The 24,280-nt window shown below is 38.7% G+C and overlaps 2 long non-coding RNA genes across 4 annotated transcripts; one reads left to right on the top strand and one right to left on the bottom strand.

Moving 5' to 3' along the window:
• The first annotated feature begins 3,347 nt into the window (after positions 1–3,347).
• LOC118564978 lies at positions 3,348–8,753 on the top strand. 2 transcript variants are annotated; one of them, XR_004932108.1, is made up of 4 exons: positions 3,348–3,475; positions 4,045–4,086; positions 6,428–6,508; positions 8,359–8,753. It is a non-coding gene; the product is annotated as an uncharacterized LOC118564978 (long non-coding RNA). The 2 variants fall into 2 exon arrangements; XR_004932107.1 differs by lacking the exons at positions 3,348–3,475; positions 4,045–4,086 and having other exon boundaries at positions 6,397–6,508.
• Positions 8,754–14,457: 5,704 nt separating this feature from the next.
• On the bottom strand, positions 14,458–19,345 carry LOC118564979. Of its 2 annotated transcripts, XR_004932109.1 has the most exons (4): positions 19,064–19,345; positions 17,383–17,468; positions 17,151–17,272; positions 14,458–15,394 (listed from the first exon to the last, which is right to left on the bottom strand). It is a non-coding gene; the product is annotated as an uncharacterized LOC118564979 (long non-coding RNA). The 2 variants fall into 2 exon arrangements; XR_004932110.1 differs by lacking the exon at positions 17,383–17,468.
• Positions 19,346–24,280: the final 4,935 nt, after the last annotated feature.

Raw genomic sequence — 24,280 nt, forward strand, 5'->3', positions numbered from 1 at the left:
TTTAAAGGCAGTGGTCTATTTATAGTAGTATTTTAAAAGCTTGGCATCTAGTGTCAGTATTAAAAAATATTTAATTGACTTCCTGGTAATTATGACTTGAAACTTTTGAAAAAATATTTCCCACAACAAAAAGAAACAATTTCTGTTGAAAATAAACAACATTTTTGTAAAGACAATTATTGATTAAAAAATGACTGTTATATTCAGAGGGTCCTTTGCACATATGTAAGTTTTTTTACATGTTTATTTTCAATTTGTGTTATTGAAATAATCAACTTAGAAGATATTTTAATTTATTTCTCACAAAATTATTTATCTTTGGGTTGGAGATAATCATTAAAACTTGATTAAAAAATGACAACATTTATAATTTAATTTATATCCCCACAAGACAATATTGTAATGAGTTTTGAAAAAAAATAGTTTGTGGTTGCAAAAAAATATATCCCAGATATTTGTCACCAACATCTGATATTTATAAAATGTGATGAAAATGGGCAAAACAAGGTCAACTACTACATTTGTGAGGAATATTTTTCTAACCTTCAACTCTATTGCATTCTTCAGTCTATCTGGAGCCCCTCAGGCCGATTGCCCATCCCCAGAAAAAGGGAGATTTTGACCTTTTGGTGGAAAACAGAACTTTTTAAAGTTTTTTTTATCCCCCTTTCACAGTACTGCAGGTGCCCCAAGGTTTCCAGCTTATGCCTTAATAGAAGGCCTCAGAAGCCTGAATCGGCCATTCAGCGTTGGGTTCTGGCACTTAGCAACTGGTTAAGGAGATACTGGTGGTCTCATTTTAACTGTCTGATCAGGCCCTTCGCAACAACACCAAGTATGTCCCAATCGGACTTTCATAGCCCAAGCAGCAAGATCAAACACACTACCATTTCTTGTATGTCAATGAAGCACAGCAGCACTGAACACTGACCATTTTGCGAGCTGTAGGGTGGAGTTAAAAGTTCATGCATGGGTCAGTTTTCTTGTCAGGTGTTCCCCTTTCAAAGGTGCCATGCATGAGTGCAACAAACTAACCTATGTGCAAATGGAAGGAAAAACAACTGTTTTGCAAAATGGTGGATTTTTCTTCACAACTCCATTCAAAGTTATTGCAGTGCCCTAAAGAAAACGACCTTTGGGACCAATTAAGGCTTATGGTGGAAGGTAGGAGTGGCCTTTCAGAACATTGGTGGTCTTTTTTCGATCGTCTTATTGGATTCTTTCCAACAGTGTTAAGTTTGGCTCAAAACAATGCTCCAACTCTGAGACGGCCCTCCAAACACTCTCCCTTTTTGGACCTGTTCTCCTTGGAGTGTGTTTTCAGTTAACTTTTAAACAGCTCTCCCCCAGCCCATTGCGCAGATAGAGAGCCCATATTCATAGAGTGCCTTCCTCTTGCAACCTAAATCATGTGTGACAGTTTTGGTAAGTCTATGTTAACTAGAATTTTTGCAGGTGTCTCTTTTGCAGCAATACATCTTCTGGTGCTCCTTTAACCCTACTTGGATCTGTAAGGGTCGACAGAATTGGCTGAGTTTGTCATAGAAGGTTGATTTTCAGAAATGTTGTTGTGGGTGAGAGACTAAGTGGATTCTGTAGCTTTGGTATCTCTGGGTCGTTTTAGCTGGGCATGACAGAGGCAAGAAAGGGCAAATAATTGAACCTTTGACACCTCATAATTCAGAGACACCATGTCTGAGCAAGGCCAAAATCGGTATGCAGCTTCCCCTGCAAAGCCCCTACAGACATGTAAAATATCAGCTCTCAAGAAAGTTCCTACAGCTACTTCTGGCTGGCAACATGCTAGCCGTTAGCCGCTAATGGGGTTATGTTCAACAACTCCTGGAGATGCCACTCCATGAGTTGGGTCAAAATCCTTTGCTGGGAACTGCCTCAAAAAGGAGGAAAACCCCAAAGGTCACGAAAGGTCAGCAATTAGATTGGCCTCCTTCAGCCACGTAGACTTACAGAATCTGGCTGCAAAACTCAACATTTAACTAAAAAGTGGTGTAGTGTCATTCCACACAGGTTGGTGTCACAGTGGAGCCTGGGTGGGTCATTGCTCCGGTGTCAGCCATGTCCTAATGGGGTCAGAGGCCCAAAGGCAGTCTCACTCTGATATTGAGGGAACCCTTATTCAACCTCCTCTGCATGTCGCTGTGGTCTATCTGGAGCTCATCATGCTGGTCGCCCATCCCCCTTTCACAGTACTGCAGGTGCCCCAAGGTTTCCAGCTTATGCCTTAATAGAAGGCCTCAGAAGCCTGAATCGGCCATTTAGGGTTAGGTTTTGGCACTAAGCAACTGGTTAAGGAGATACTGGTGGTTTCATTTTAACTGTCTGATCAGGCTCTTCGCAACAACACCAAGTATGTCCCAATCGGACTTTCATAGCCCAAGCAGCAAGGTTAAACACAGTACCATTTCTTGTATCTCAATGAAGCACAGCAGCTTTGAAGATGAATGATTTTGCGGGCTGTAGGATGTATTTGAGTCTGGGTTGATTATCTTTGGAGCCTATTAGTTGTTCTTGAGGAGTCGTTCCCCTAATAAACCTAATATGTATATCCATTGCTCACTTAAAGTACAATAATGTTGTGCAGCAATGTTAGGAATATATTATTACCTAGTAGATGCCTAAAACCAGATAAAACATTTATTTTAAGAACAGGCAGAAATAAAATACAAAGTTTAAAATGTCTTAGTTCTGAATGGACTTAATTATTTTTGTGTAGTGGGGGAAATCACACTGAAATGTAGCGGAGGCTGAGGTCCAAGAGATGAGCTAAAACAAACTCTCTTTGGATTAAGATTATCAGATGTTTTTCTTCTTTTTTTTACAACCAATTTTTTGCATCTGTAGTTTATTTCAATTAAGTAATCTTACACATGTAATATGATGTGCATGCATTTATATCAATGTTTACACACAATATTATTTAACAAGCCACTCCTAAAAGTTACATACCCAAAGAAATAAACTATGTGTAGTTATTACATCTTTAAAATCAAGTTACTGTGACTTATAATGTCTTCCATTTCGATTTAGATTTTAGCAGACCACAGAAAAGTGTAAGGGAGGGGGAGGGGAGCCTTCAGTTGAACACCTGCACTGCTGACCTTTCAACAAGCCTAGTTGAATTCATGGGAAATGGGAATCTGTTAAACTAATACAAAATGGATCTATGCAATGTCTTCAAATGATTCTGCATCATGTAAAAAACATGTCTAAAATTCTAGTTCAACAAGATAATATGTTAGTAAAACTAGTTGTTGTTTTTTTTTAAATAAATTTTCTTCCAACAAGCACATTTGCCAATAGAACTAAACATTCGTACAGGTCTTAAACGCATCTCAAGAAATGTATCAAAAGTCACTTGCAGCAGGAGCACGCAGAAACAGGAGCCAGGTCAAGAAACAAGTCTTGTAATCGGAGATAACAGCATTTTCCGAAATCTTGGGAAACATCATAGAAGGTATGATTTGTTTTATTTACATATCAAACCTGTTGTTGCTTTCTGCTAATAAGACAGGGAGGGTTGCTTTGTAAAGCAGTTCATATGATGTGATTTTTACACCTACAGCCCTGCAGTGTCTGTTGTTCTAATTACTACTCTGCAATAAAAACAATGCAGTGGAAAAGCTTAAAATACTGTAGTGGTGTGCTATGTTGAATTTGTGTAGAGCTCCACTTGCTTTCTGAATTAGGCTAATCAGATGCTAACTGTGCTGAGTGCACCGGGAGTTGAGGCTTCATTTACAGCTTTGGCAGCTTGAAGTGCTACAAACATGTATATACTATATTGTTTTTAAGGGTGTAAATGTATTTTTTAATACCTGCTGTGAATAACCTTAAGTGCTGTGCATGTTTTGTTAAACATAATCAACATTTACTCAACCATAGACTTTGTACATTTTGGCTTTTGAAAGCTGCTGCAAAAATGTGTTTTATTTATATAAAAAATATATGATATGATATAAATATGATATTTATATGAAAGAGTTTATTTCTGTTTTTATATTTATGCAATGGTTTTCTCTGCAGATAATGATCAGCAAAACAAAGGAAGGATGGGGGAAGGAAAGGGTATGTTTACTTTTTCTATATTGTTATTATTATTTTTTAATTTATTTTCACAACAAAATATAAAAAACAGAATCCTGTTTCACTAAAAGAGAAGAAAATGTGATGGACAACTGCCAAAAAACCCTCAAGGGGCTTAATGAGTGGCAGTCTCCATAATAACAAATATATTTCAAGAAGAAAAAGAGAAAAAAACAACAACAACAAACAACAACATTTCAATATATAAAACAGTTAAACATTTAATTTAGACCACAAATCTATATGGAAAATTCAGACAACTAAGTAGCAGCAACTTTCCTCTCCGTTTAAATTCTTCTTTAGAAAGATCTGTCAGTGATGTGGGAAGACTGTTCCATATCATTGATCCTCTGTATAATAACTGTGTTTGAGTTGTACAAGAGTAAGGAGGCCTGATAAGACAACTACTACGAGTTGGATACTGGTGAAATTCATTATTAAAAGTAAAAATATTACAAAAGTGCTGAGGAAGTAACTTTTTTATAGACCTATAAACGAATAAAGCTATTTGAAGTTGATTCACTTGATAAACACTAAGAATACTTGCCTGAGCAAACAGTGGTTGTGAGGGGTGTCTACGATTTACACAAAATATTAGCCTTAAAGCTCGCTTCTGAAGTCGAAAAATAGATTCCAGTTTAGTTGGGTGGGTACTAGCCCAACCAACATTACAGTAATTGATATATGGATATAACATTGAATAATATAACATAATTGCAACTTTTTTGTTAATCAGGTGACAGATTTTTCCTAGTATACCAACCACTTTGGCTAGTTTTGTACTTATGGCACTAATGTGGGGTTTCCAGGATAAAGAATCATCTAGAATAACACCAAGGAAACGAGCAGATCAAACATTAATAGAAATATTATCAATTTGAATTTTCAATTGGAGGTTTAAACGTATCAAACTTATAACCAAAAAATATATAACTTGTTTTTTTATGTTAAGTGACAATTTGTTGGACTTGAACCAATAGGATAACTTGTCAAGTTCTTCATTAACTACCTTTATTAAAAATTCAGGATTTTTATGGGAGTAATACACACTTGTATCATCTGCAAATAAGATTTTAGAAAGTTTATCTGAAACATTAGGGAGGTCTTTAACATATATTAAAAATAACAAGGGACCAAATATGGCCTCCTTATGGTAAACCACACTAAAGAGTATATGAACTATAGAACATAGAACTTTACATTAGTGTTGCCAAACAAAATTTTATTCTTGCTTAACTCTTTTCTCTGTGCTGTTTGTCACAGCTTGCAACATTTTGCATTTTTGACATACTCTCACCTACCTCTTATGATACCTCTGAACACAGCCATTATTGTCTAAAATGCTGGCAACCATCTCTGAGCACACCCTTAAGTGAAAATGTCCAAACTGTTCCCAAAGTGTCAATATTTAGTGTGACTATTATTTTTCTACCAATGCTTTTGCATGGATTTCATTAGAGCTTCACATGTTTCCACTGGAATCCTTTTTCACTCTTCTGTGATGACATCCCGTTACCCTCAGTCTCTTCTAGCAAGGCAGTGGTCATCTTGTGAGTGTGTAAAGCGTAGTTATGTTTGAATACTGCTCTGCAGTTCAGTTTCCACAGTGAGGAAATCATCCTCTACTTCAGAAATGTCACAGTACATGTTTCCTCAAATAACTTTGGTTCTCTACAGCCAGCAGCACCCATACAGCCCAAAACATGACACTACCACAACTGTGCTTAACTGTAGGCAACATACACTTTCTTTCCAGGGCTGTAAAGTACCATCCAATGAATTCTTTGTGACTCAATTTAGTCATTGGTGTTGCCAGATACTTATTTGGGTGGTAGATGCCTCAGTAAACAAGCTCTGTGCCCAAGGTACAAAACAACCCCCCGCCTCCCAAAAAAAAAGCAGCAGGGGCTCTTGAGTGTTCAGTGTAATTGTAGGTTTTACTCTGGTGTCCTCAGTAAAACCTAACGTGAACTGTGATTTGTGATTTTTTTTTCTTTTTTTCAAAGTAGTAGTTTTTGCGATCACCAAATTTCTCTACCTGAAATGAAACATGATGCACTTTTCAGACATTGATCATTGCATTAATCTCTGGACACTGTTGCAACAGGTCTTTAAAAGTGGGACGTGTGAAATGAGAAAGGAGCATTAGTTAGAACTTTTATATTATGGACATATACAAGTTCTAACTAATGCTCCTCTCTCATTTCACACAATTTCAAAGTTTTGTAAATTCCTACAGAACAAATTTGCTACACAGGTTTATTTCTTTAATGTCTTTTAAACATAGGGGTGTTGAGGTGACAGGCATGTTCTTTTGTTCTAGAACTTGATGCAGTGACCCTAAGATCTCCAAGTGAGAACCAAGGAGAACCATCAAAGCAGTCTAAGCAGGCAGGAAAAACTGGTAAGCTTTTTTATTTTAACTATTGGATTCTTTGTTTTGATAATCCTTAATGCATTTTTTTATTGGATTTCCCTTTTTGTAATATTAAAGTATGAAACCGAAATGAGTTTTTTTTTTTAATAAGTCCAGTCATATGAGAACTGAATTGGAGTCATCAGCCTTTAGCTGGTGTTCTAATTTATTTTTTTTGTGATATCAGTGAGACTTCAGAGATATGTTCCTTCTGATATACTGACAGTCCAGTTGCAAAATATCAAATGCTTTTTTTTCCAAGTAGCGGCAGAGGAAATTGTCCCAAAACGGGGTTTTACTAGTTCACCAGTCTGACAGAAATAATCCACAGTGATTTGTAAAACTTGCAAGGAACCGGTAAAAACAAAGTCTGGTAACGCAACCAACTTGTTTCATTACGTAAGCTGCTCACACCCGCAGCAGCGCGAGCTGTTTTAGCCCCGCCCCGCTCCGCGTCATCTTCGGAGAAATCTTACGGAGCTTCTTCCAAAACAAAGCAGGTATAGCAGCTAAACTGAGCTCCCTTCTTTGTGATAAAATGGTATTGGTGTATTTATTTTGGTAATTTTACTGGTCACTTTAGTTTATTCTTTGTCAGTATTTAATAACATAACTCAGGTCTTATTTTTCTTAAAAAATATCTGTTATGGTTAAAGTTGGTTAAAAAAGATTTAATTGAAATTCTGTGTCTGTGTTCTTCATTAAAATGAAATCATTTAGCAATATCATAAAATATCCAGGCAGAGCTGCACATAAAATATGATATTAAATATTTTCAATAATTATCGATATCGATCAATATGCATTTTTTAATCGATAAACTTTTTTTCTATATCGTTCAGCCCTAGTACAACAGTTACTATTGAATTAGCTTGTAAAGCGCAGTGCCTCACCGCACAGAGACATCACAGGATGTGATGTCAGGTGGACATTTTTCCCCAAATATGGGCAATAATGGCCGCCCCCCCCCCCCTACACAGTGATCAAGACGACAATTTATGCTTTTATTTTCTTATTGATTAACGCTAAATTCATTTAATCACCACGGGCGTATTAGTTTAAGGTATAGTTAATGATCCACTGATTTTCCCTTGTTGACTGGACTGGTCCTTTAAAAAAACTTATAATAGAAATTTCATGAATTTGATATATCACAAGCAGTTGGACATAAAAATATAATGATGCTCAAGGGCCCAGTTTTTGTCTCTCTATGCACTAAAAATTTTGTTATGTGCTTAAAGACAGCAGAGTGAGAAGAACTGGGCATTTTGCCCCCAGAAGCCCAAGTTTAGAACAACCTATTACCCATTTTCCATTCATGGTTCCAGCAGTACATGGCTCCACTGAGCTCGGCAGACTGCTGCGGTTCATATGCAATTAAACTTGCATATGAACCTTTTCTAGAGAGTTGGGGTCTCTGGTATGCCCAAGTGGGAGGTTCTTGTTGTGTGGAAGGAGTTTGTGTGAGATATTATTGGTTAGTTTGACTATTGTCGTTGATTGGTTGTATTGACTTGCCATGTTAGGTACACTGAAATGTAATTTAACTAATAATTTAATTTAAGGTATGACAAACATGCAAACAAATAAGAGATCAGGTAGAATGCAATCACGTTATCACACCAATGTATGGTAAAATGGTCATTTTGGCTGTAAATTAATCTATTGCTACCTTAATGTTTAAACTGATAAAATCATTGTGTCGAGATTGAGGTTTGGTATAATGGTTAAGAATTTAGATGACAAACCTTTGTTAATACATTGATGTAATGTAAATATTACCTACAATGCAAAAAATGCTAAAATGGTTTGAAGTATATTCTTTATTTGTGTTGCAGGCAAAGATCAGGATGTGAATAGACCAGCTATTGAACCTACATCTCATCGACGGCTTTGGAGTAAGGCCGAAAAGGCAGCAGTATGGCAACAGCTTTGCCAATATGTAACCTTAGAGAGTTCCTGGTAAAGAACCATGTCTTGAAGTACTTAAAGTTGAGCCTGCACTGAGAAGCCAAACTTGGAAAGACATAAAAAACAAGTTTACAATACTATTACTGTTCAAAAGCCGAAAAAACATTCTACATTAGATATGGTCAATCTTACATTGTTTGGTTAAAACTACAAAAGAAGTTGTAAGCAGTGCATATTTGGCAATGGTCCTTTGCCTAGTGTTTGGACAGCAGCAAAAATATGTATTTTTGTTCCATAAACAAATAAAATAGTTTGCATTCGGTCTCCACATTGTGTTCTTTAGTATTTAAAATGTTTATCTTAGTTCACAAAGCCTGTATAATGTAGTTAAATTGGCACTACTATATCTATAAAGGACAGTATATGTGAGAAGATATGATGCCGGGGGTTAAGGAAAAAAAATAATTAATTATTAGAAGCTTAGAATGGCTTTTTTGATGAAATAAAGCTTGGCTGTTGGTGAGAAAAAACACACCCAAATCTACCTGGCAACAACAACTGGTCCACACAAGTCCACAAGAAAAAGATTTATTTTATTTTGAGCTTTTGGTTATCTAAGGTCACATTCTGAATCTACATTTTTTTCTAGAGGTGGCAATGTGTTTTGCACTGTTCTATATGCAGTGGAAGTAGTGGTCCACACAATGAACTATGAGGACGGAGTCCACACAATGTATTAAAGACATGTATGTGTGTGTGTGTGTGTGTGTGTGTGTGTGTGTGTGTGTTGGGTGCTGGGTGGTTGGGCAAGAGGAGAAGGTGGAGGGAGTGGGGTTAGAGGGAGAGGGGCTTGTGGGCAGGGAAGTCCTGATGGATTTTAGATTGGTTTCTCAATTTCTCTTCACTCGGGAGAGGTGGGGGGAGAAATGAGACAAAGAGGAAAAACAAACACCAAATGCTCAAATGGACACACACACACACACACACACACACACACACACACACACAAAAGGGGGGGGGGAAGGTTGCTTAAACTAACCCTTTGATTTACTGAGTATTCATTTACTTGTTGAGGTGTTTATTATTGCAGGTTGTTAAATGATTTTCTGGGCCATTGCTTGATATATCTTCCTGCAACCTTTTTTAAAAAATTATTTTCAATTTGTTCTTCTCCGTATCTAAATCATCAACACCAGACAGGCTATTAATGACAGACCACCAAGAGAGATGGTTACTGTGGAGACAGCGTTCCCTGAGGATTCACTCATGATGAACAGGAATACAAACACACAAACAGAAAGCCACAATCAACTTCTCTGCAGTCCCAGTTACATTTTGTCTGTTACGCACAGACAAAATGCATAGAATGGTCCTTGCAACACTTGGTGAATCGTTTATTGGCTAGAAGAGGATGCAGGCTGCAAAAATGCAGAGTAAATTAGACATGCGCTTTTTCGTCACATACATGCAATTTAAGGCAAGTGTGTTCAGATGCAACGCAAGCAGCCTGTCTGAGAGAGCAATGATGATCTGCTACTAAAACGGTTAAGATTTTATATGTGTGCTTACTGGTGTCTGCATGATGTGTTAGAAAGGGGCACATATTAATAACTAATACTAATTAAAACAATAGTTATTTGTGCTTTACAGTAATTGTGACTTGGGCCCCAGATAGACTGCCTTGGATGTTTGTTTTTTTTGTCTGGTTCTGAAAAAAAAGTGGGTAATTTTTACTGCTATCCTCTGGCTCCTGCAGGAACCAAGGTAGATTTCTGGGGTCTGTGTTCTACTCCTGCAGTTTCCATGGCTGTGCCAGCAGGGTAAAAGTTAACCCCTGAAAATACTCCAGGAAGGAAGCCAAAGGCTCCTACATCATGGGGCAAGTAGAGTTTGCTCTTGCTATACCTTTTATTTTTTATTTCTTTCATTTTTTTAAAAATAAAAAACAAAACAAAACTCACCAAATCACTTGCTACAGTTTGAAAAACTCCCAAAATCTCTATTAGTTATTCTAGTGGTTTTAAACGATCAAATTAAAAATAGGCATTGGAAATAATTACTAAATTTAATTCCCAGCCTCCTTTATCTCTGAGTTATTTTTACTCAAGCTCATCACATCTGAACCTCAGCTCAACCTGGTCTGTTTAGTCAAACAGCAATGGGGAAAAAACAGGAACTGGATCTGAACTGTGCTGCTTTCTCTCTTCCTCTGAAAATCAGATAAAATATGCTCTGCATTTCTTTCCAGCATTTCGGAGTTTAAACTCCTCTACAGTTCATATATGCTGTTAAACTATAAGAGAGGAGTTATGTGTATTTCTGTTTGCAAACATATTTAAACCTAACCACTAAGCTTGAATATCACAGTCGTTACAACCAAATACATCATAATCAGCTAGCCTTAGTGGATATATTAATTAAACTAAACTGAATGAATGCTCTTGTTAAAACCATTTGTTAGAGATTTAAACCTGCAATGCTTTAACATTTTCCATCCTTTGTTCTGATAAATTAAAGCAATTACCTCCTGAAAGATGTGATTGACTTCACCTTGCAGTCTGATATCAATGCTGTGTTGGTCAGATTTTTAGTTGTATTCTGGATTGGGATGTGGATTCAGTGAGTGGCAACATGGCTGTCCCCAGGTCACTGAAGCTGAAGCAGGAACACTAACAACAGGAGGATTCTCTCAGTGGCAGCGGACACGATGTAGATAAACCTCCCTGTTTTGGGTCAGGAAAATACGAGGTTCTAGGGGGTTAAGTTTGGTGTAAAAATTTCAGGTTGCACAGTCAAGAAAAGCTTATTTTCTCTGGATCAAGACCTCTGAAGGCCCAGCCGTGAAGCAGCTGCCAGTAATGGGGGAGGAACATAACTTTGCAGCAATTACAAACTGTTTAGATAGTGATTATATTAATAATTATATTTTTCTAATAATTTGACATCTCGGTAGACTCCACACATGTCTATGTTTAAGTGGACTTTGTAATTGCTGAAGTAAACGTCATTAGATTTCAGCATGTTATTTTGTGCACAAATTCAGTACTGGGGGATGGGGCTTATCCCCATGCCCTGCTATCAGGTGGCGATAACGTCGACATTAATAACAGCGACGACGACAACAACAACAATAACAACAACAAAAGATTAAGGCTAACAAAGTGCTGAGGTGTTGATTTTTGCAAAACAATTGTGGTTTGTGTTTTCTCTGACAGGTAAAATTTGAACTTTGATCAGAAAAAGTGGAAGACAAATAAGACAAGAAAAATACATAAAAACAACACTTTTCCATGCAGAAAGCAAGATCATCTCTAGAGTCCAGTTCACATGCACAACGCACAAAAAATAATCATTTTTGATGTGTTTTTTTTTCACAAATCCCACAAAAACTGTGTGGATTTGTTGCGTAAAATCTCTCTTTTTCTAAATATTGCCATAATGGACACAGATCATATTACAAATGAATAACTATTTTATGCAATTCCGTATTATTCAGCAGACAGCAGCTCCATTGATTGAGTGGAAATCATGTCGGACATGTTTCTCTTTTCTTATGGTTGAGCAGTATTTCAACATTTACTGCAAGTGACTGTCAAAGGTTTTGAAAGCTGAGTCTGACAGCAGGTTCCTTCTTGGGCAACGGACTAATCATAGTTCTGATGTATACGTTTTTTGAATATATTTCAATAACTCATGCTGATAATTTGGCACAGGTGGTCTGGAAAAAAGTTAATCTTTAAGCAGATTGCTCTCGAGTTTTTCCCAATGAGCTGCACCGCAACAAAAACTCAGCCTCAAAGCACCTGGGGTCTCTCGGGTGACTTGCATTTCCCCATAGCCCTGTTTCTGTCTGCCAGTGTTTACACAGCTCTGGAAGGCCTGGCCCAATTGAACACATTTAGTGAGCCTTCAACCTTGGACTCATCAGGGATTCAGTATTTCATTCTACCTTCCACAGACTAGTTACTTCCTGTCTAGCAAGAGGATTTTTCATGTGCCATGATGTAACCATTAAACATTTGAGTGAAATGTGCACTTTTTTTTCCTGCACTCTGACTTAATGTTTGTTATTCCTATTACAGAAGTATCAATGATACCTGTTTAGGAATGACTGTCTTCTTTCCCCCTTCAATGTCAGTGCTGGTGATGGGTGGGATGTGGGTTGGCAACAAGGATAGTGATCAAATTTCCTACACCCCACAAAAGCAAACGCAGCTAGTCGGCAGTGTGTGCCGTGCATCCCCGGAGTCCAACTGCTGCTCTGAAACCAATTTAGCAGCCTATGCAGCATGGAGCAAACCTTTACCCCACTCTTTTCTTCTATCCATCCATCTAGCCCTCCCTCCTCCCTCTTTTCCTCTCCCTTTCAGTGTGGGCTCAGTTCTTTCTTCCAAAGTGTCACTCTTTAGAAAAGTGGGAGGCAGGAAAGGGTGGGAGAGTTTGGGCTGGAGAAGGGGGGAAAAAGAAGGGAAAGGCATCTCTTCTTTCTGAAATCATGCTCTGGATCAGTCTGGAGAGGCCTGGTGTGTTTGGATTGGCATGGTTGCTGGCAGACGATAGAGGGAGGTGGAGCTGGAGGAGAGTTATAAATAAACATTTCAACAGCGCTGCAGAGAGGTGTCGGCAGGCCTCAGGCCACAGACCTTCCATGGGCTCTCTGGCGCCTCTCCAGGTCACATTACATGAGTAAACTGCCACATAAGAAAAAACGCTATGTGTGTGCGTCTCTTTGGGAGTCTGTGTGTAACAGAGAAAGAGTCACAGAGAAAAGAAACTACAAACACTGAGGTGGGGGGGCCGTGTTGCTATGGTGGCAAACTGAATGAAGATGCTACTTTACGGCATCCTACATGCAATTAGAAGATCAGCACCATATTTCCTAAAGGCAAAATGTTTCATTTGCAAAATGCTAACTAAAAATGAGAATTAGGGAAAAGTCTTCGGTTAAACTTTACCTTTTAAAAATGTTTTATTTGCATTGTATTTAGACAGGTATAAACAGAAGGTTAAGAAAGCTGGTAAGCTCCCTCCTATCGTGCCATAAAATGATAAACATATGTCTTCTTGCAAAATTTATCAAATTAATTGATGTCTAATTTCAGCTGTAAGCAGACTAAAGTTTATTGTGCCTTGTGCAAGTAATAATACTGCATTTCATTTATTGGGATTTTATATTATAGAGAATCATGTTCACAGATGCTTTCCATCCAGTCTGACTCGAGCTGATCTGCGAAGAAGAGCAAGCAAAGACTTAATCTTCTAGGTGTGCAAAGCTGGTACAGAGACGCCCCAAAAGACTGACAAAGTCAGGGTCTACAAAGTTTTGACTAAAGGTGTCCAAAGAAATATGCATGCCTTTTTATAAAGATTTTATGGTAAATAGCTTGTACTTGTATAGCACTTTATCAGGTCAGACGGCCCTAAAGCGCTTTTCTCTACAGTCAGCTTTTCACTCATTCATGCGTTCATCCAAACCCTCACAGTGGTGAGCTATGTTAGTAGCCACAGCTGCCCTGGAGCAGATTGACAGAGGCGAGGCGGCCATACATCGGGGCCACCGGACCCTCTGACTGCCACCAGCAGGGCATGCAGGTGAAGTGTCTTGCCCAAGGACACAATGATTGAGATGGTCGGAGCGGAGGATTGATCCTGTCAATTACAGGACAACCTCCCTAACTCTAGCACCACCATCGCTCCCAAAACATTTAATGCAAAACTTTTATATAACAATGTGTCGTTTTGTTCCACTTCACAGCAGCGGACTATTTTGTGCTGGTCTATTACATAAAATCCCCCATTCCAAAAAAATACACACTGTATACATAGTCCTATACATTGAATCTGAATAAGCATTCCGATGAGGCTTGTTTTTCAGATTTTTCAGATTTAAAAATTTAAAGAAAAAAACCCTTTAAGCAGGTATTAAATAAACTTTTTATTAACCATATTTCTCTATTATGAATATATTTTTTATTGGTCTGATGTAATATTCTAATCTGATATGTCAGATTATTATGTCTGTAAGCCAAAAATCATCATAATTCACGAAATAAGCACTTGAAAACATCAGTGTGTTTATAATTATTCTATATAACGTGCTTTAACTTGTGAATTGAGTAACTGAAATTTGTAAATATTTGAATACTATTTTAATTTATTGGCTATGGATGTATGCAGAAAGGAGTTGTTACCTGCACTTTTTATTTGCATATTTTACATGTTCTCTGCCAAATCTTAATATAAAATAATTGTTTTATTTCTATGAAAGTATTTTGAAATGTCGGGTTCTTTGAAGCTCACACATAGTCTTCTTAAACATTTAAACTAAACTGATCTTCCAGGAATTTGACCTAAATTATTACTACACATTGCATATTAAGTGAAACCATTGAGGGCTGGACCCAAAGGATGAAGTCAGTTTTGGGAATGAGCGCATACTGTCTGCACTTTATGCTTCTTTACCCACCCTCAGACCTGGGGATTTGGGCACTGGGCTGAAACAGTCACTGGCAGCAACACCACATCTCTGCAGCTCATGTATTTGTTTTTGAAACGCTAACGAAAACTGTATCATTGGGCAAAGAAAGTTTACTGGAATGTTATACAGTATTTACAGGCTGGGCCTCTTTGAGATGTGTGCCTCGCGATACTAAAGGAAAACTATATGAAACTGCACGCTATGCAGTATGACTTCATTCTGCACACAAGTTCCTAAGTCCAATATAAACTTTGCTTCCTTGAAGGTTTCACACTCAGGCCTTAACGGTCCCCTGAAGTCCCCTTGTGTGACTCAGGTTCACGGCTGATCCCACAGTTAGAAAAAAGAGATGTTTTGGTTTCATGGTTACTTATTGCAGGCAGAGTTTTACAGTTGGGTTTTGGCAAACAGAGCTGGTGCTTTTGGCTGGAGCGATCCACATCTGTGCTCAGCAGGCGTTATCTTGAGCCATCACCAATACCTCCCTGCAGAAACAGAACAAGATACGCTGATCATATATTTACCGAGTGGATGAGCTGTAGAACAGAATAAGGAAAAGGAAAAGTTTCGCAAAAAAAAGTAGTATTTAAGATAATTTAAGTTCTATTGCGCTTGCAGTTAACTTCAAGAGTTCTTGAACAGATTAAGACTTTAATCATTATAAATCTTTGGTTCTGAATCTGCAATGTCAAAACACAGCTTAAAAGAGCAGAAGAGATTGGCTAAAAAGACTATGAACAGCAATGGTTCATCCAGCTGCATTTTTGAATGAAGATGAAAGGGAAAGCGGAGGATGGAAAGAGTCAAAAGAGAAACAGAACTCGCAGGAAAATGTAGACCACAGAATGCTATGAAGTCAGAGGAAGCCTATCTTCTTTTTATTTAGTTGTGGTTTTGCTCCACAATTTACTATAAAAACCTGGCAGGGTCCGATGGGACTAGTTAGCAGATCCCACTGATATGACTTGACTTGGGTGGTTCCACCACAGGCTTGGACAGGGGTGAAGAGACTTCTAAACACTTGGAAACTTTTGTGTGTCTGACTGTAAATTTGTCCACTGTTTTGGAGAGAGGTTGCAGATTCAGCAGAAACAGACACTGATGACCCTCTCGTTTGCACTGCACTGTTTTAGGATCAGGCAAAATGCCCCTTCATCTTTTTTTTTTTCACCTCATGATAGCAATTATCTCTTTTCCAGTTAAATGGCTGGTGATCCTGCTGCCCCGCAGAAGACAAAATATTTGGGTAATGTCATGTTTGGCGGTTGGGCGAAAAAAAGCCAAGTGCAGACAGCTGTCAATAGAATTCTTTAATAATAAAAACAGGAAAATTGGCACAAGGAGAAGCAGCTTTAGGACACAGTTAGACAAATAGGTAGACTGGATGGAGAGGAGGAGAGCTGGATGAAAGAATCCAGCGAAGAACAATGAGAAGAACGGTGAGCGTATATACTGAGGGACAAATGGAGGATTACACTGAATGCATGTGAGTTAATCAGGAGTTAATGTGAAGCAGCTGGGGAAAAGGAGCAGGGAGACCGAGGAAAGGGGACTAAATAACATAAAAAGAGAACTAACTTTTAAATTATATGGGACAATCTTACTTACAGAGAAAAAAAAAATACCCAAAAAAACAGAACACAAAAATGAACAAAGAAACAAAACAGAAAAAGATAGAAGCAATAATCAATGAAAATGAAGAAAACAGGGATAAAAGAGAAAGCCAATAACCTAACGTCCCAGAATGATGACAGGTTAAAGAGAAATATGCATGACAACCAGGAGCAATAACATCAGATTCTAATATTTTATTTGTTGTAGAACGTATTAGGAAGATATGTGTTAATTTAAAGGTGCTCTTCCAGCTATAAAGCACTTAGAAAGCGTTCATACTCTTAGCACCTTTTTTTTTGTTTGTTTGCTTTGGGGACTTCTAAAAGGAATGAGCTGCACTGGATTTTATCCAGGATTAGCAAAGTGGGAAGACCTGACAACAAATACGCAACAGTTTTTGGGATTTTTATTTGCCAAAATGCCAAAACTTGAAAACCAAACATATATTTTGTTCCAACTAGGATTTAAACAGTGAATAGTACAATGCATACATTTGATTTTTGGCCATGCTCCATTTTTCCACACATATGTTATTTGACATCTACTTTTCCTCCCTATTTTATTCAGTGAATGAAAAGGTAATGGAGATACAGATAGCAGCGAGCAAAACCAGTGCAATACTATTACCCTTTCCTGTTCCTGTAGGGCCAGGAGTCTTCTGGGAGGTGAGCTGAGAGAAGTCCTGGCAGACAGCCACTTCTGATGCCGAGGAAACAGGGGCGGAATCAAGAAACCTGTTTGTAACAAAACTGATGGGATTTCAACTCAGAATTAGATAAGCACAATGAATAATTAGAGTTTTCTGACTGTAGCTGTATTATTTACTAAAAGGAACTAAAAGGAAGAGTACTATGCATACTTTTTTGTATTGTCAGCTCTGAATACGTGCTGGAGCCATCTCATCTTCTGTTTCTAATTAAAGTGCAGCACTATTTTCCGAACAGCCTTTACCAAGAAAAAAAAAATTCTTGTTATTCGGAATGTTTTGCACAGTGGTTTTTCAGTATAAACACTCCAAAAATATTACACAACTGCACTGCCAAGGGACAGAAAATAAACAAAAACATGGGTGTTTTGCATGGTGAAGGTTTAAAGGAAATGTTCAGGATCTCTTTCAGCATTAAAAACTAATTTAATGATGACTTAAATGCATACTGCAGATTTCACTAAGCAAGTAATCTGTTAAAATTTGCACTTGTTGGTTTACATTTTGTTTACAATTAGCCGCAAGTTATGGGATTGAAACAAGAGCTCTAAACATAAAGAATGAACATTTAACTTTTAAGTTAGGGTTGAAGATGAGGTACACCTAAACTTAACCTAAACTGGAAATCTGTCTGAGAGGACGAGGGATCAGTAAAATAAGCTATAAAGTCAAACAGGAGGTAAATACTAAAACTCCTGACCTGCCCCATAAGAAAACCCCTTTCTCCTCAACCGGTGCTACTAAACACAACCCCCAAGACCGCCAACAAGCTGCTCTCCTGACAGCCACAGACTCTGAGGCCTAAAGAAAACAAACTGACTCTGATTATGAAAATAGTGCCGTAAGGCCCTCCCAGTGCCCAACGCTTATCTTACACAAGGCGAGCTTTGTGCTCTGTGGGGGCTTCTTGCTGGCCCTCAACCACCCCGCCAGGTGGAGACTTCCAGGGCTCGGCTCTCCTCCTCCATCACTTTCCCTCTCTTTGCCCTCGTGCGCACGGTGTCACCTCCACCGAGACCGCTGAGTATATTTTGAAAAGGGAGCATCAGGAAATTGATCCACAGGCACCATGCTGTTCTGAGGGCAAAAGCAATTCCTTAACAGTTGGAGATGATGAGGCTTTCCAACTGCAATGCCAACATTTTTTCATACATTGAGTAGTTTAAATAAAGGTTTGACATATGGAAAAGCCAACCCCTCTTGATGAGTATAACATGGGCCTGTTGCAAGGTTAGATATAGCAAGAATAGAGCATTTCTAATATAAATCCAGATTTCATCAAGTTACATCAGGAAACATTGGAAATAAAAGGAATAATAGGAAAGTCAGAGCAAAGGAATTTCTAAAGGTAGTTTTATGAGTGCAATGTATTTTTGGGCATTACTCTGTCATTCGTTTTAAAAATGTGCAATAAGGTTTGGACATAAATTTGTCAGTCCTGTTTCCTGGGCTTTACCTACTCAGTCATACGTGTCAGCTGTGTTTCCACCTTTGTTTTATTGTATTGCTTTGATGATTTTTGTGTTCTCTTTGTCATATTCCGATGCAATATGTATATATGATATGTGTAAATAATCTGCCAAGGGACAAGCGGATGCAAATTAGCCTCAGGCTACATGGCTTATTCACAAATACTGTGAGTTTGTTAATTAAATGGAAAAAATAACGAGTTTCCAGGTTCAGTGGAGAATACTAGGACAGCACTAAGAAGGAAAGGTTATAAGTGGTTATTAAAGGAAGTACTATTTGATGATATGTGATAAAGATGGTGAAAAGGTGTTTTCTTACCATTTATGACATGGTGCAGTTACAGAGAGGAGGTGAGTGTACTTACAGAGGCGGAGATTGACAAGTTGTGGCGAGCAGTGCATGATGGCACTGGATTCTTGTTCCTTTTTCCAAGAGGGAGATGACGATGGAGGGTTGGAGGGTGGACAGGCAGGTTGGTGATGATGATAGAATGTGAAGGAATTCAGACAGCAAATCCAGGGAAGAAACCAGTGAAGTGGTGAGGAGATTTTTGGAGGCAATCATTTTAGTTGTCCAACAAACTCTATGAATGAGGAGGCAGAGAAGTGGAATCCAAGAGCAGACTGTTTGACTGGCAAAAGGTTTTCCTGAAAGGAGGATAAAAAGAGTTAAGATTGGAGTATCAAAGAATTCGAGAGCAACAATCTAGTGGAGGCCTAATCAACACTCACAGAGTAAAACAACCTGCCACCTGCCTCAAGGAACCAACTCCTCTTTAAGCTCCTCCTGATTAAAATCATTTAGCTCCAGGAGTGAGGTCACACCCTTCAATCAGAGGGGGTAAGGCGCGCGCACACGCACACACACACGAACGCACGTGCACATTCTTATTTTAAGTACAAAGTGAGGACCTTGCCTTGGCTTCCAACCCTTTCTATGGCTTAACCCTAAATTAACCTTTATCAGTATATACGTGACCCTAACCTAAACCTAATTGATACTCTTGTCCTAAATCTAACCTCTAGCCCCAAAAAAGTGGGGAACAAAAAAACATCCTCACATTACATCAAAGTCCTCACTTTACTAGTAAAATGCGCAAAGTTTCTCATTCAGCTGCAAGTACAAGCTGACATGCCCTGTGGGCATGACAGCTTCGGTTTCAGTAAAATGCACCCAAACATTTACATGCATTTACCAAAAAGAAAAGAAAAGTAAACATTCAGAAGTAATATTGTTGTTTTGAAAATATGATCAAATAATTCAACTTAAAAAATGTGTCAAGCAGGCCATGCTAATGAGCATTTTGGTGGCTTTCCAACAGTATGATAATATTGTTATTTTGACAGTTTTATCCTACTAATTTTTAAATGTGGAAACATAAAAATATGCTCTGACCTTAGATTCCAGGATAACACTGTTCACAGCTTTGTCCACCCGTTAGAATGAACATTGGAGTTTAATTTTTCCATTGGTCTTATTTACAGCAAAATAAACAGTGCTGAAAGTGTTTTCTCAGTCAAATCTCATAAGTAAAGGATAAACAAAATTTGTTGGGGAATGAGCTGGTGACTAACTAGTTTTGAAATCTGCCTCAATATTAAGGGCAACGTGTGGAGATAAAATGGGTTTGTGTACTTGCAGCTGCCTGACTTTAGGACTTGATTACTTCTGATCATTTAGATAGCAGACATTTTTCTCTAGCAACCACACACCACAGCTGTCAACAATTTTTAAACAATCAAAGATAATGTTGATGATTTCTTTTACTCAAGGAAAGTTTTTGGAGTGAGCTTGCCAGTACTAAGGCAACCTTGTCATCATGCATTGGTGACTGCTAACAAAATTTACTACAGCAGAGAACTAAATTATCAGGCAGATTTGGTGGATGATTCTTAGATGTGGATAACCCATCTGGTTTGCTGTCTGCATTCTTTATCTTGTTTTTTATCTTGTTTTCCAACATTCATATTCATTTCCAAAACCAGAAGTGCACATAAATTTTTGTACTGAAGTGCTCTCTCTTGAACAAAAAGGGTCTCTGTAGCCAGTTGGTTGATTTTGCTTCCATCGGGTTTGATAAACCTACCCAAAAAAACGCATTTAGAGAAAACATAAGGACAAACAAAGAATTTATGTCAACAAGCCTGTCTTTACTTTAAACCCTCAGTGGCCCTTCAACTGACTAGGATTTAAAAATTCCTGACCAAAATCTTTGTCCCTAAAATCTGACCAAGTCAATTAAGACTTGGCCCAGAACCAGTTTGATATTTAAAGTCACTGCAATGTAGTCAATACACCTGAATATCCATTCTGATGAAGCACAGTAGTCGGATTAAAACTACCTTTTAAACTCACAACTTTTAAGCAGGTACGGAATGTACTTTTCATTAAACCCATATATACGTGTTTAATATTTTTTATTGGTCAGATGCAATGTTTTAATCATAAATTCCATGTTTTTTTAGCTGTAAGGAGAAAATCATGATAATCAACAGAGGTAAAAGGCTTGAAAACATCACCCTGTGTGTAATCCATATAATGTATTGCATTTAGTGAATTGAATTACTGAAATAAATACACTTTTCTATAATATTACAAATTATTGAATATGACTGTATGTGTTTGGATACTCAGTAACATTCATGTGCAAAATAAACAAATAAATAACATTACATTACATGCTGGCAGTAAGTCGGATTCAAATCCAGTGAGAGTTGGACTCCGCCAAGGGTGCCCTTTGTCACCAATTCTCTTCATAACCATTCTAAACAGAATTTCTAGGCGCAGCCAAGATGGTGAGAGGATCTGATTTGGTGGCCTCAGGATCGCGATGCTGCTCTTTGCAGATGATGTGGTCCTGTTGGCTTCGTCAGGCCGTGATCTACAGCTCTCACTGGAGCGGCCGAGATGAGGATCAGTGCCTCCAAATCCGAGGCCATGGTTTTGAGCTGGAAAAGGATAGAGTGCCTTCTTCGGGTCGGAGAAGATGTCCTGGGTGAGAGGCTTGGTCATCCGGAGGGGACTCAGAGTAGAGCCGCTGTTCCTCCACGTCAAGAGGAGCTAGTTGAGGTGGCTCGGGCATCTGGTCAGGTGCCTCCTGGATGGATGAGGTTATCCAGGCACGTCCCACCGGGAGGAGGCCCAGAGGAAGCCCCAGGACACTCTGGAGAGACTCTGTTTCTTGGTTGGCCTGGGAACGCCTTGGGGTTCCACCTGCAGATTTTTTTTCTTGACATCACCTGATATTTTTCCCAAGGGGTTTCTATAGGACAGCATTTTGGCATCGACTTAACATATTCAGCTCCACATTTCAATAAACATCTTCCTCCTGCTGAAACTTTAATGCATCAGGGTTTGCTTAAGTGGCATACTAACATAGCACATGTACCCTCTTTAGTATCATGACTTGTTGATCATTTGACTGCTAACACATTTCAACACTGTTCAGGGAGAGTGATCGCAGACACACTTAAAAAAAAGGAAGCTGCTTAATAATTCAGTCTTCTGCTTTAAAACTCAAAAAATTGAATTAGTTATTTTCCAGCTGCTCTCTTTTGCACCTTACTGCTACCTGGGCACATTGTGCAGGGCAGGTCACAAGACACAGGCAGCCAGGAAACTACAGCAGCCAATGCACTCTTTGTTTCACTTTAAAGCTCTTTGTAAAGGGTAAAAAAAAAAAACGGTTCAATTTACAGATTCATAAAAATAAAGAGCACAGCCTAAAAACTCCAGCCAGTTTGTGAGGCAGCACAGCTGAATGCGTGCTCAGGTCATATAATTATTGACAATACAGTAAGAGCATAAATGAGGAGCTGAGCTTTGTTGGGGACTCTGAGACACATTTAAAAAAAATGTTGTTACCGGTAAATTATGTTTGTGTTCAGATCTTAACATTGTGAGTATGTACCATATGTAGCACAAGATGCTGAGCTGAAAAGCATTATTTGACTTACCCGCTGTTGTCCTGAGCCTATTCAGTTGGAATTCATTAGAAAGCTGGGTTACATTCTTCACATTGACACCAAAAGAAATAAGAGTTGCGGATGACTGTTTTTTTCCGAGGTCTTTATGGAGTGTGTAAGTGATCTGAAAAGCACAGGGTGGCTTCTAGATGAGCCTGGGTTTGGATCAGAACCTTGCATCTGGGGCACATGTGCTTTTGACTGGGACAGAAAGACGAGGACCGAGAGCCAAAAGATCTTTCTCACCAAACTGTTCTTTATGTAAGAGCTCTGAAACACAATCTAATGACTTTCTTTTCCATTGCATATTGTCTATCCACTCAGCTCCAATCCCTCTCCTTTTCCCTCACAATTTAGATTTGAAATAGTTCTCATGGAAAGGAGAGCATTGTGAACAACAGGATTACTTGCAATCAAATGTGTTTATAAAATAGCGCTGCCGACACGCCAAACTGAAAAAGTGATCCCTGCAAGGACCAGATCCCTGTGGGCGAATGTGTTTGGTGGGACAGAGGAAACCCAAGCCGCAGAGAGATAAACAGTACTACTAAAAAGAGAAAGAGACAAACAACAGAGGAACTATAAAGACAGAAAGCTGTGGATGTTATGGTTTTTTGGCCAACAACAAACCACATCTAGTTTCCCCCGGCAGTCTCTTGGCACTGCTGCTCCATTAGCAGCATCAGAAGGCCCATGGCGGCCGACAGAAGTGTGACCGGAGATTATTGTCCTGCGTGCTTGTTTGGGTTAAGGCTTTAGATGGGGAAATGGGATTAGGCTAGACCCGGCTGGGGAGACACACACTAATGGGAAGCAGAAGAGCGCTCGCCTGATCCCCCTCCACTCACCGAGAGCAACCCTGTTATCCCACCTGATTGGATTAGCCCCCTGTTAAATGTGCTATGATAAGGGTGGACCACTGCTGAGAAGCTCCCTGGTACATCAGGGGTGGAAGCCCGCATGCTATACAGGGAGCAAACTGATTCCTCCACACTGTTATGTCTCGTGTCCGGGACTGTTTCAATTGTGTTTACATGATTGGGGGGTGCAAACAGCTTCAAAGTAGACTTTTACAAACAACTCCTTAAGCATAATTGTCTCTCCGTAGAGAAAATCCTTTTTCATATTAAGTGCTTAGAAGATATGTTGTATTATGATGTTTTTTTTTTCTTTTATTATTATTGCAATGCAACCTTGTAAATGCTTTTTGTATGTATGCAAATCTTCAAGCCTTAAACTTGCTAATTGCAGCAACTCTACCAATCAGACAGTAATTACTGGTATCCTGCCTGCCTTTCCTTCCAATGACTGAGCAGCTAATTTGAGCTGTGGTTTAAACAGCTGGAAAACAGCATCCTGTGGCAAAACTGGAGGCCTGTGTTTGAATATGCATGCGTGTGTGTGCATCTGTGTTGCCGCTCATATATGATGTATGGCACTTTTTATGAAAATGCAGTGTATGATATAATGAATTTAAGTAGTAGGAAAATCTGGGTGGTTGTGTGTGTAACGCAATATTCTTTCAGAATGTGTTTTGCACCTCCTTCTTTTGCCCAGAAAATCAAGGCCTCAGTCAATATGAAAAGTCATTCTGACAGGAGATGCTCAGAGAAATC

Source organism: Fundulus heteroclitus, chromosome 12, assembly GCF_011125445.2.
Source record: "Fundulus heteroclitus isolate FHET01 chromosome 12, MU-UCD_Fhet_4.1, whole genome shotgun sequence".
NCBI lineage: Eukaryota > Metazoa > Chordata > Actinopteri > Cyprinodontiformes > Fundulidae > Fundulus > Fundulus heteroclitus.